At 38.5% G+C, this 13,430-nt stretch overlaps 1 long non-coding RNA gene across 2 annotated transcripts in view; it reads left to right on the forward strand.

Moving 5' to 3' along the window:
- Positions 1–13,430, forward strand: part of LOC135575290 (uncharacterized) — a 77,280-nt gene that overhangs the window by 46,763 nt on the left and 17,087 nt on the right. The gene's annotated exons all lie outside the window — the stretch shown is intronic.

The following is a 13,430-nucleotide window of genomic DNA, read 5'->3' on the forward strand; positions in this document are numbered from 1 at the left end:
GTCTGAACTCAGGACATTTAAATGGGGAATGAATCAGCCCATCCGAGTTGTGAATCCCAGTCTGGAGGTGTCTGTGTGTCTCTGCTGCCCCTGGAAGGAGCTCATGTAGATTTTCCTCCCCACCCCAGTGCCTCAGGCAAGAGGAGATGAATCTTACCATCTAACTGTAATTTGTAGAGTAATTAGGACCTTGACTGTGACAACCTTTAGCCTGTCAGCAGTCATGGTTTAGCTCATGGTTAAAATGCCAGTGGCTACTATATCGCATCTATTCTAAATACAGACATATTTTATCTAGATGAGGTGATATGTGGGTTTGCAGTGATTTGTTTAGATATCCAGGGTAGTGTGAAAGGACTCTTTAAACTGGGATTGAATCCATTTTATTATCTGCAAGGTGATTTTGATTGCCTTTTCCTCCTTTAGAGTGGAATGGCCATAAGACCAGCTTTCCTATGGTGGGAAAACAGGGAACCCCCAAAGTATAAGAGCGGGGTATGGTGAGCACAACCCTGCCACATGTTCCACAGCAAATCACACCTTTTATTTAGGTTTAACAGATCAGGCGGGTGTAGCTAATCAAGCAATTTGACCACTGAGCAATCCTTAATGCTCCAGCAAACCGACCTCAAACCACACGAGTTCTGTGCAGCTGAAATTTAGAGTCTTATTCTATATGTAGCTTTTTCACAACCTGCGTATGTTTCGCCACACTGTTAAGGAGTTGTCATTATCCTAATTATAATTAAGTCACTTGAAATAAATTTGGAGATAGTAAACAGCGTAAAAATATCTAAACAGGGAGCCGCTCCATTGATTTTACGGCTAAGTCATCACCTTATGTATAAATGATTCCCAGATGCTACAATTGATAAACAATACCTTTAATTTAGCAGTCAAAATGCTGCTATTAAAGCGGAAAAGTGATTGAAAAAACCCACTAATGTGACTGTTTTTTAAGCAGAGTACCATGTACCATTGCACCATGTAAGCCAGTCTGAAGGTAGATTGAACTTTTGGCACACGGATCAGTGTTACAGATGAGGGATTTTCTTCTCATTGGGAAGTGCTCTGTTGTTGCTTCTGCTGAAGGGAGTTTTCTATCCAGATCAGAATTTCTGAAGTATTAGGCACCGGAGAGGCAATTAATGGGATTTTCAAAAGCGTCTGGGCACTGGATGCCAATCGAGTTTCTAGGTGACTTTGGAAAATGGTGTCTAGAACCCATCTGTATCCTTTGGCACCCAGATACCTTTAAAATGTTGGGTTTACATGTCTGCCATGATTCGCGATGGTTACAGTCTGTAGCACAACTAATTGTGACTGACAGCACAAAAAAGACAGGTGCAAAACTGAAGCACAGGTCTTAAGCCTTGGTCCTATGTAACCGATGGACACTCATTGTATTTTTAATGTTTTATTTTCACTGGCTCCATAATTAAATAAAAATATTTTCGATAGAGCAGCAGAAATCAACTTCTTTGACTGATATGAATCCTGTTTACTCTCCAACTCTGAACTCAGCAGGTTAAGTAATTGGGAGACAGAAAAGTTCCTATATTTCTATTTCCAGCTGGTGGTACACAAAAGGCAGGAAGTTATCTCATTAATGGGGCACCAGCTTTATGCAAATTATAGTAACAAAAAGGCTTCCCTTCATACTTTTCATAAATTACCTAATAAAGTAGGAATAAATGGCCATATTCAAGAGCCTTTGTTGTATTTTTAGCACAAGACTCTTTCTGTTACTGCAAATATGACTAAATGCGCCTTGTTCAAAAGGGGTGTTTATGAAATAAGGCCACTCAAAAGCTTTTATTCCTTAACAGCCTTCAGTTACTTTTATGGCACAAAATTAACATAATTAGTCACAGAGAATAGATGACATAAGCAGCGTGCCATGCACAAAAGGGGAAACCAGTATCTAAGGAAGGTATTTTGAGAGATCAAAAATTTTCAAAGTGTTCAATACTAGAAGGTCCTTTTTATTTGTGCACAGCCTTAAGATACTTTTTTACTCCGTGAAATTCTCATAATGAGATGCAGCAGACAGATGACATTAGCGATGAGCCATTAGAAAGAGGTCAGTTTTCTCTGAAAGATAGTCACTGTTCCTGCTCGTCATTAATTTGCAGCTTCAAAGCAGTGAGCATATGATAGTCTGGCATGTTAAGCAAGTTGCAGTTATCTTTAAATAACCATTTTTTTCCAGTTATTAGAAGCTAAAGTTTTTAAACTTCTGACTGAAAGCAAAATTAAAGCACGCAGCAGTGTAAAAAGGCTGCGGAGAGATTAGAAAAAGGAAATCAAATATGTTTTATAAATGAAGTTAGCTTTTCCCCAGGGAAAGGCTGCCTTAACTTTTAGTTCAAGAATTCGGGATTGCATGTAGACCTCATAGACTTGATTTCTTGCTGGTAGATGAGAGAAAAGTGGCTGTTTTGAGCTGTTCTCTTCTTGTAGATTCACATGCCCTGGTCTAAAAGTCAGAAACGTACGACTGTGCAAATAACGTTGCAGCCCAGAAACGGATACCTGAGATACTTGAACAAGGGGAGAGAAGATAAAATGACTCACTGTGTTTATGACTTTGTGTGAACTTCGGTTACCTTTCTGTTGTGGCAGTGAAATATATTTGGATATTAAGGAAAAGCTTGAGAGACTTGCATAATTTCTTTCTATGAATGATTAGGACAAGCAGAAGCGTAGTGCAGGAACTCCAGTGAGTAGCGTCGTGGTATAAAGACTTGTCACTTTTCCAGATAATGTCACGTGTCCAAGCTGGTACTAACAAATGCTCTTGTTTTATAATAAATATCCTTTTATTTCTACTCCTCGCTTCATACTTCATGCTGAAGCTATGTCATGGGTGAAGCCTCAGAAGGATCCAGGCTTAAGATCCGATCTGCTCAAGCCCAGCCTTAGTCATGCCGCAGAACAGAAACCGGCATTGCCAGTAGATTTAGACTGCACCAGAGTCACCAGAGTTAATGCAGGGTTGAGGAAAGAATATAGTAATAATCTGACCTAGAAACATCAGCAGTGCCTTTTGCAGCCCATGGCAGGGAAGACCAAGCCTTTTAGGCATCTCACACAGGTAAAACTGTTCAACGTCTGAAATAGGATGGGATGACGTGGAGCTACCCGCACCAGCCCAGGGGCTGTCATTTGTCTGTGGTGGTTTAATTTGGACTGGACTTTGATTCTGAGCTGTGATTTACTTGAAGCCGGGTTCACTGGGTGGAGAGAGACGCAGGGTGTTTTACAGCCTGGCTGTGGGCTCGGCTGCCTTCAAACTCATGTAGACCTACTGCTAGTGCTATGTATATTTTTTTTCAGAGAGTTGTATTTGGTTATAGATCAATCATAACTGGTTGCACACCACACACACCCAAATTTTAGATTCAGAATTGAATCTAGGTATAAATTCCCAGAAGTCTTGGGGTACCCCAGTTTCACGTCCCAACCTGGTTTGCTGGAAGCATTTCCAGTGCTACTCTGTTAATTTCTAGAGCTCCAGCTGATTTAAACTGCTGCTTCCAGTTGTGCGTGGATCTGGTACCAGCTCTGTTTCAAAGTGACTTAATAACTGAGTTTTTACCAACACAGGTTTAGAAATACTTTGAAGAAGAGAAACTTTTACTCCCCGAAGTGGCGTGTTTCTGACCTTGCAAACCTTCCCGGTGCAAGGGGAATTCCAGCCAGCTGAAAACTTAGGAAACAACTTGTAAAATACACACATACAGCACAGATCAAGATGATAAAATAAAACAAATTGAAGGCTAAAAGCCAAACAATCCTTCTCCCCTTTTCTCCTACAGAGAAGGACTTACATTTAGGACAGTGCCCTCCCTCATTTTGTAACAACCCTCCTTGAGTTTGTTTTTCTGTTCTTCTTTCGTAGTTATTTAGGTATGGGGCAATATTTGTGGGCTGCTCTTGTGTGTCACGTTAGAGAAAATAATCAGTTTATTAGATAAAGAGCAACCGGACAGATGGTGTTATGTTAATTCCAACCCCTGGCCTCTGCTTGCCTGGTTAACAGAGCCACAAAGCCATTAGTTTTGAAGTGCAGGAAATCTTCTTTCCTTTCTTATGACAACAAACAGAACATTATTCAGACCCAAATAAGTGGTGTCAAGTTTTGATATTTAGGCCAAAATTTCAGCTGAATACAAAACTTTTTCTGCTGCAGAAAATGTGAATTTTAAGGAAAGACCTAAAACCATTTTGTGTCAGAATATATTTTGCTTCTGAAATGTTGTTTAGGAATGGATTCTTTAGTTCTTATGCTCTGTGGGTCATGCCCTGCAGTTGTACCGGGACTCTTGTATCCTCCTGGTTAACCCCACCAAAGCACATCATGGGGTAACCAAGGTTCTCACATCATCTTGGGCAGAGGTGACACCAAGTGCTGGGTGTTATTTTTGGGGTGCCCAGTGCCGCACAAACATAGTACAGATTGGCCACAATCGCTGCCAAAATCAGAACCCTCCTCCTGCTCTTCTTTGGCTCTTCAAATGCTGTTAGAAGTTATCGGTGAATTGGGAAACTCATGACATGAATTAGTGCATCGTTGGCCTGTGTGCTTTTTTATAGTGCAAAACCACAAGGTTTTTCTAGGAAAATTCCCACTTTCAAGGAATTACTGAAACTCATGTACTATCTTTACGTCCAAAAAGTGAGGCAGTTGCTATCAGTAAATGTTTGTTCTCAATTGGTCCATGCCAAAAATGGGTAAAATTGATTCCAGCTAATGTTTAATCTGTTTTCACATACATTGCATACAAACTGCCAAGCGGTGATGTGGAGATGGCCTCCTCGTTATGCCAAGTCCAAAAAATATGCTTGGATGACATAGGAGAAGGGAAATATGAACATTCGACAGATGAAATAAGCAGCGCTGAAAGCTGATAAAATGCCACTGTGATTCTGCCAAATCACTGAACAGGTACGTGTGAGTAACAAACATCAGCGCGGGGATGTGTGAGCTGCAAACTTGTTCCAACAAAGGATACACAGTGAAAAGGAAGATGAGATGCAGGATCAGTTTGGTAAAAATGTGAAGGAGGAGGAGAAGGATTTTACTGGTATTTGAAGTGAGAACTTAATGCTTTTTAAATGCCTTTCATTACATTTACACTGCTTTTTCAAGGGAAAATATGGTTTGTTTTTGATACATTTATAAAATGATTTCTGTTCCTTGCTTGTACTAACTTCTTTTTTTTTCTACTTTCTACTTTTTCATATAAAGCTTAAGTAAATAATGTATCACTGTTTATCTCTCCTAAAATAAAAATTGTCATCAAGAGGAACTTACCACTATAAAGCTTCCACTTGGCTAATGTTATCCTAACTAGACATAGTGCAGCCACGCAGGTATCTCCAGAAGGAGCATTAGAATTTGTCATGTTGCCTGATTCCAATAACCGAAGTATATGAGAATTAACATCCAAACACTCTAAAAGCCTTTCAGAGTGATGCATCTTGGTTTTGTTTCCATTGAGATGAAAAAGAAAACCAAACCAAACCTTGTTTTTTGTTCGTTGAAAGGTAGAAAATAGCCACAAACGCTTTTTTATTTCTCTGAAAAGCTTAGCATAGACCAAATCCCAGTGTGCTACTGATGAAGAGTTCAGGCTAGTCCTTGACTAGTAGGATAAGATTTGTGAAAGCACTCTGTTCACCTAATAATACTCCTGTCTATACCAACAGGAGAAAATCTAATGGACGCTGAGTGTATTTCAGAGACTTACGCCTAAAATGTCAAAAAGATGTTACTTCAGAATATTGCATTAGAGTCTGATTATGCAATTATTTTTTTGTTTGGTATTTAGGTGGGTTTTCCTATAGTAAAGGTGTTGTACGTAAGAGTTACAGCTGAGCAGAGAACCTGGAGACGGTACTGGGACTAGATTTGTGCAATAATATTGGGTACTGTCAGTTATTCAGACTACTTTTTAATTATTGTAGTTTTCAAGTCCTGTGTCTGCCATTATCAATGATTTCTATAAATGCCATGACAGCAAAAGCAATTTTGAAAGGGGAAATACTACAGAGAAAAACTGAATGCTACAAGACTTTTCCTGAGATTCCTGCAGTAAAAGGAAACCAACGGTAGGAAAAGAAATACAGCAAAAGGAGATGCTAGCAATTTCTACGTGTCACATTTCAGGATGGATTATATCTGCTTTAACTAATAAGAATCTATAGAACGGAATGAGAGAATTATGAATTAGATATTCTTGTTAAGGTCTAGTTCAGTTTAATTAAAACACGAACTCCAAAGCAATATATATGTGCGTGTGTCTGTGCACACATAGCCTGGTTTATATATCAACACACGTACAAACCAATATATAAAACACAGACACCCTTGTTCATTATACCTAAACTTTTGCTTTAAGCACAAAGCTTTATACATTATTTTAAACACATTTTTAACACATGTTAATAATATTCATGCTGTTGCTTTGAAAAATCTTCGAGATGTGGTTAATGAAGAGAAACTGCAGCATAAATTGCATGCAAAATATGCAATCCACAACAACATATTTTTTCTCAAGCTACAGTTTTTTACATTAAACGTCTTTTAGCTTGTTTAAATTTATTCCCTATTGTTTATAAAGAGCATCATCAGCCACCACTGCTTGAAACAACTACAAGTAGTAAACCAGGCAATCTTCTTACTTTAATAAGATTCTTTGGTTAAAAATAGATTTTAAGTCTATCTCACATTAAAGGATGTAAATCCTAAATTGCACAAAATGTTTCTTGTTTTAGAGGTTTTTTTCCCATAAAACCAAACACTTTTTCTGAAGTTGCACCGAAGAAAAGAGCCATAGGTGTTTAATTGCTGAGTTTTTTCCTGCTGTCACTGGACAGTCCATTGCGTGTTGTCTGATGTGTGGTTTACTAAATAAACCTCATCTGAAGGTCCAGCTGAGACACCTGCCCTAGCACTGAGTAATATTTTATTAACATCTCCCTGAGATTTTTCACAATGTCTCACCAAAATGTTCTTTGCTGCAGGCTCGATGGACTCCTGGTTTTTCTTGTACATGACTGTCATGGAGAACAATGAATTTCCTTCCCCTTTACTTCATATTACACGTATTTTTATGTGTAATCTTTCCTTAGTCTTTTCTTCTATAGAACAAACAATCCTAATTCCTTAGCTGTTCCCTCCCCAGCAAACCTGATTTTCTACATGTTTATCGCTCTCATTCTTCTTGACTCTTATCTAGTTGGTCCAAATCTTTCTTGCCCTGTGTATTTTGCGACTGTATATAGTTCTAAGGGTAGGTCCAGTGCTGTCAAGGCCGGGAAGAGCAGCAGAGCAGCAGGTTATTTCACATTTTTTAGGGCTGTATATATATACATATATATATATATATATATATATATATATACACATTTCCCATGCTATGTTATGTGTCTTTTTTTCCACAGCATCATAACATTTAGGATTTTCATCTGTGTAACTGGACCATGTCACGCAGAACTGCTGTCTTAACAGAATGTCCCTTATTTCGTATTTAACATCCTGGTTATTCCTAACTAACCATAAAATTTGCATTTTTCCTTCTTCAATTAAATGTTATTTTTTAGGTCATTTCTCCAATTTGACAAGGTCTTTTGAATTCTAATCCTTTTCCTTAATGTACTGGAAGTCTGTCTCTGCTTGTCTTTAGATGAACATGTTGAGTTTTCAATTTCAGTTTTGAGTTTTGATGTCCAGAGAGCTATTCCTGCTTTCTCATCAGAGATGAGCTAGTAATCAATCCAGGTTTTTACAGCTTAAAATATTAGTTCACCGCAAACAATTGTTTTCCGTTATTATTAGCAAAATTGCTCATGATCTCAAGACTGTAATTTATGTCAGAAACTTATTGTGGTAAAACCTAGAAAAACACACGAAGACAGGAACCCTGATTCAAATAATCTGGTGAAAAAATAGACACAACTATCGAGTATGACAAGGAACAAGTGGTGACTTAAATTCCTAGATCACCTGGTCAATCATAATGGCTGTATGTGCAGCTTGGCAGGTCTTGATCATTTTAAAACACGTCAATAAATGAATAAGTGTTTGCCTCTGAGGTGTAACGAGCTGGGAGGATAAAACTGGAAAAAAGGGTAAGGATGGTCAGGAAAGGGGTGGCCAACACACAGGGTTTGTGCAGTTCCTGCAGAAAAAGAGAAAGAGACAGCAACATGGATGATAATTTCACTGAAATTTTCACTGAGATGACTTGGAAGCCTGAAAGTCCAATTACTAGAGGTAGATAAAGGCTTGTTTTTCTCTTGGTTTTGAGTTTGATTTTTGGGTTGCAGGGGGAAAGAGGGTGCTTTTGATATTGTTGTTCGATGTCTCTATCAGCACGAGCTTTTGATTTTCCAAATTCATTTCCAATTTGTTGCACCCAGATACCTCAGAGTCGGTAAAAGAGTAGAGGCCAAATGAATAATTTTGGAGTTGAGCTGAGACATTATCAGAGATGAAGGGGTGAAATTTGACTCTTCATTTTTGCATTGTTTGTTTTGCTGGTTTGTTCCCTTTTCATATTTGCTATTCCACTTCATAGTTTATTTGGTGTATTTTTAATTTTTTGGGGACATACCTGCAGCCTGGTGTTAGTAGCGATGGATGGAAAAGATACAGGGAACTTACCTATGGTATTGTTGGCTTTTGCTAATGGTCTTCAGGAGGAGAGGTACAAGGCATATTTAGAATTGAGGCACGGTCTGCATTAATCAGACTAAAAACCAAGTTTTAATTTGAATGGGGAAGAACATAGACAGTATCAAAATAGGTTTGGCTATCCTTGGTTTAGAGGAGATTAGTGGAGCCTTCGTAAATTGGTGAGAATTACTGTTCAGCTCCATGTCCAACAAGACAATTTGCTGTCCCCCATAAATACAACTGATATGAAGAGTTGCAGTCAGACCTTGGGCCCTAAACCCCCCTCACCAGGATCAAATTTGAGCTGTTTTGGCTGTTGGTACTATTTTTGACCTACAGGATAACACCCTCAGTCTCCAATCTATTGCTGTGTGAAGGAAAGAAAAAAAATCTCATGTTTTCATCTAAATTAAAGAAGGGCACAAGTGCTGATAAGCACAGTTAGAGGTCAAACAGAGATGGAAATAATTGTCCAAAGTGTCCCCATGGCAGGTTTTGGCTCAGTGAAGTACCTGCCCAGTTGTGAACACATGTTAAATATGTTCAATGGGGTTTCCCACCGAATATTATCTGAACTTGGAGAAGACAAGAAGCTGGAGCTCCTGTGCCATGGAATCAGGTCAGAGCCCCCTGTTTTCCCCATTTGTGACCCGTGGAGCTGCAGCACAAAACAAAGGGGTTGAAAGAAGAATCTTCTTCATCCTGGCTGCTCTGAAACCAGATTTCATTTTTAGACTTCTGTTTGCTGCTTTAATTGTATAAATCTGAACATACTTTTGAGATGATGAAATAAGTGCGGAGAAGCCAGTTATTTTTCGTCATTTATTTTTAAAGCAAATTTATCTTTGAATTGTCATCTGTTAAAATTCCTGAGAAGCAGACCACAAATGAGTACAATATGAACATGGTTTTCCATGCCAGCCCCATTCAAATAAGAGATGTCAAGGTTTTTTTAGGCTTCCTTTGAACACGTCGATTGAACACAAAGTGTGAGCATTTCCACCCAACTAAGCCGTGGGTTGTTCTCCAGGTTTACAGTGTGTATGTGCACACATGCATATATGTACACACAAAACTAATGCTAAGCTTAACTATGTATTGGCAACACATATTCATTAAGAGATCCTGAAACCTTGAAATACTCTGCAAAAAGGAACAGCTATGGGAACACAGAAAATAACTAAAAAATGATTTATTGGAAATAACACAGGGGAGGCTCCTAAATGCTTCATTTTCTTTATGGTGATGCTCTACAATTTTATGTCCTGATAACAAAACTTGTAATTCTGTCCCGTATTTTGGATTTCTAGTTAGAACAATTGTTGTGTTGTATTAAAATAAGAGAGGGATGAGATACGTACTTTATATGAGATTTTAGGACCATATCTTATTTTGCCTTCTTGCACATTAGGTAAACAAACTGTTCCTCTTTCTTATAGTATTTTATGTTTATTTAGCACTTACCACTTTTTAATATTTGCCTTTTTCTTTCTAGGTTCTCTCCCTAGTAATGTCATTAGATATGACCATTAGACCACGTCATTAGACATGATTGATTGGCTTTCTAAACGTGGACTTAGTGGCAGTATACGTGCTATTTTATGTTTGCTGGTAGTTCTTGTATATTTTGTTAGGTAGTTACAGGATTCTCTTCTGTCAAAGCCCTCCGAGCTCTCTGGGTCCTGGTCATTGCATGTTATAACATGTTGAGTCCTGGTTGTTATATGTAGATGAGCATTGTCTTCTGGAGGTGCTTGTTTGGTCTTCTCAGTACCGAAAAGATGGGAAATTGCACCCTTACAACTGGTTAATTAACTAGAAACTTAACAGATAATTTAGTTTGCGGCACGTTTGCCTTCATATGTGTTGACTTTCTTCTGCTGAAGTGCTTTGGAGCATCAGTCAGTGGCATCTCTTTAACCCAGGGATTATGATGAACAGGCTTTGACTATCAATACTGTCACGTGACACTTTTTGCTATACAAATCTTAAGTAATATCTGTGTCAAATATCTATATTTTAGTAATACATGAATAGGGCAAGCTTGGAAATGTCTCACCTGGCCAAGGATCCTCAAATGTGGGCTCAGTATCGTGGAGCTTTGGAAGCCCCAGCCAAAATGTTTTCCCACCTGTGGATCTGCTTTAACCAAAATCTGTGCAATAATGAGATCTTTCTTATCAAGTACATCTTCTGCAAGGATACTGTGCTGCTTTTCAGCACACTAAAAATGTATTTTTTTCTCTGTGTGGACTGAAGTATTAAAACTGTAAAGTAAATCCTAGATCTTCCTGTTGTAGCTTATATATTTGGCATCTAAACTGTGCCAAAACCAGTTACCTTTTTGGGGTCTGGCAAAGGATTCTGACTGTGATATAAAGACGAGGGAATATAAGAACAACAGACTTTTATCACTTTAAAATCTACACACCAAGTTTAGCTCAGTTTTGATTTAAAAGAGCGCATAAAGCCCCTAAATTGATCTCTAAACAGCAAAGTTGAGCTTAGCTGCGGCAACGCCATAAGCATTGTTACGATGTATTAGAACAAAGGAACTTAACATGCATTCTTGATTTCTCCTTAACATTTATTAACTCCTTGGTACTAAGAATTATAATTTGATGTCACTGACTTTTGTATTTTTACAGGAACTCTGGTGGACCGAGTCATCTGTATCTATCTCCAAAGGGCTACAGTGACAAATTAGCACTTTGATTAAAGGTTGCAGGGTTTATTTAGTCATTTTTATTTTGCTTGGGAGTCTCTTCTGCTAAATATATTTACTTGAAGCCAGAACCCACAGTTGCAGGTCTCTGCTCACCAAACTTCTGGGACAAAATTGAGTTCCTGAAAGCCTGAGGAAATTGGAAGGAGCAACTGAAGATATTTTACTCTCATGAATTAGTACACAAATACAGATTTATAGTCTGCATATGTGTTTTGTTTTTACTGATGGCTGTAACTAAGGACACCTGTAAGTCAGGGGAAAAGGGAGAGGGTGAAAAATAAAGGGAGGAAAAACTGCAATAATACACAGAGCTGATGTAGAGTCTGTTATACGAGACTTAAAACGGTATCATTTAGCTGGTGTGCTTTAGTATAAAGTATGAAATACAACGATTTTTTAAAAGATTCTTTCAGCGTTTCCAACGGAAATGTTGAGCTAAGTGTAGAATTTGTGGGATCAGTTAGCTTATAAATAATGATCCTTTATGCTGGCATTGGGAAATCCGTGTTCCCACAGCTAGTTCAATAAGGCAATTAATATCAATGAATGCTGAAGAAAGCAAATCTCCGTTCAGTTTTGTCTGGATTAGTTAACATAGGAAAAATCCCATCCCTCTCCTGGAGTATTTAGCCTTCTCCTAGGAAGACATGCTAATGAAAGGTAAATAAAATGTGTTTTTGACATGTGTTTGCCATTCCTCCCTGTTCCTCATGTCATACACTTTAACAAGACAATTAATATTTTTTTTCTCTGGAAATCTTCACCGCTGTTATTTTATTTCACGCATCCCTCGGTGCCAAACCTGTCTTGTCATTACCCCTCCCTGGCGTTTCCAGGAGAGTTTCTGCTCAGCTGAATTTCATTACGGACGCACTTCACCTCCAAAACTCACAGATAATGTGTCTTAAGCACACACAACGCTCAAGTTCACCGTGTATTAAAAGAAAACCCTAATTTCCTTGGCATTGCGTTCGATCCGAGGGCAAGTGTTTCTTGTCTGACGGGGCATATTTCTGTAGCCAACGTAAAGTTTTCTACTAAAGGAAAAGGAAGGTCTGTCGAGGGAATGGGTGGGGTTTCCCTGACCTCATCCCACAGCGATGAATTGGTGTTTTCAGGCTTTGTAGATTGAAATTTTTGATAAAAAAGAAAACAGGGTCGTAAAACAGCCCTGAACTTTCCCCGCGTTTGGCAGCCTTATCGGAGATTTTGCACATGAGCAGTAAAAAAATCTTAAATGATTTTTATCTCCTAGCGGCCAAAGAAGTGTGGTAATAAGGTAAAGGTTGAAGAGCGTTGTTGGCATAAGAAATCCCCTGCTTACACGGGATTTATAACGCACACAGTTTTGTAAGAATTGGCGCTGCTGAGCATTTTCTGACACTTTTGGGATAATATATTGCGAAAGGCAGGGCGGCCAAGTCTCACACCTGAGAAGTAAGACACACTTCATTCTGCCGATGGAGGAACCTAAATCGAACTTTAGCGTTCCTACAATGCAGTTACTCCTCTCTTAGGAGCTCCAAATGTCCAGAGTTGAGGTATAAAACCGGTGATTTTGGTATACCGTAAGAGTTTATTAACCCCTTAAGTATTTGTATGTACTCTGCATTTGGAGGAATGGCCTTTTAAAGTTGACTGGGTGCGTTTCAAAGCAAAATAATAGTTTCTGGTGTGTAATGCTGTGGGTGTGAGGCCAAAGTGGATTTTTAATGAAGTTTGTAAATAAAACAATATGTGGAGTGTTGGGTTGCATTTGCTATCGTTAGTGTGTGCGGGGAGACCTCCTCAGTGCTTTAATGAGTCACATTGTTTTATTAGAGAATAGACTTAGAAAGCTGAAGAGATTCTGTGGAAGTCTGATATTGGGTTTTTACATTGTTCTACTTCATTTCTGAACCTCCTTATCTTCCCACAATCACTTCTCCTTTTTGCTTGCCGTTAGAGTAATAAAAAAGTCACCTTGTTGTAATGAGCGTATGCTAAAGGTGTATGAATATGAGAAAAAAATAAATG

Source organism: Columba livia, chromosome 7 (genome assembly GCF_036013475.1).
Source record: "Columba livia isolate bColLiv1 breed racing homer chromosome 7, bColLiv1.pat.W.v2, whole genome shotgun sequence".
Lineage (NCBI taxonomy): Eukaryota > Metazoa > Chordata > Aves > Columbiformes > Columbidae > Columba > Columba livia.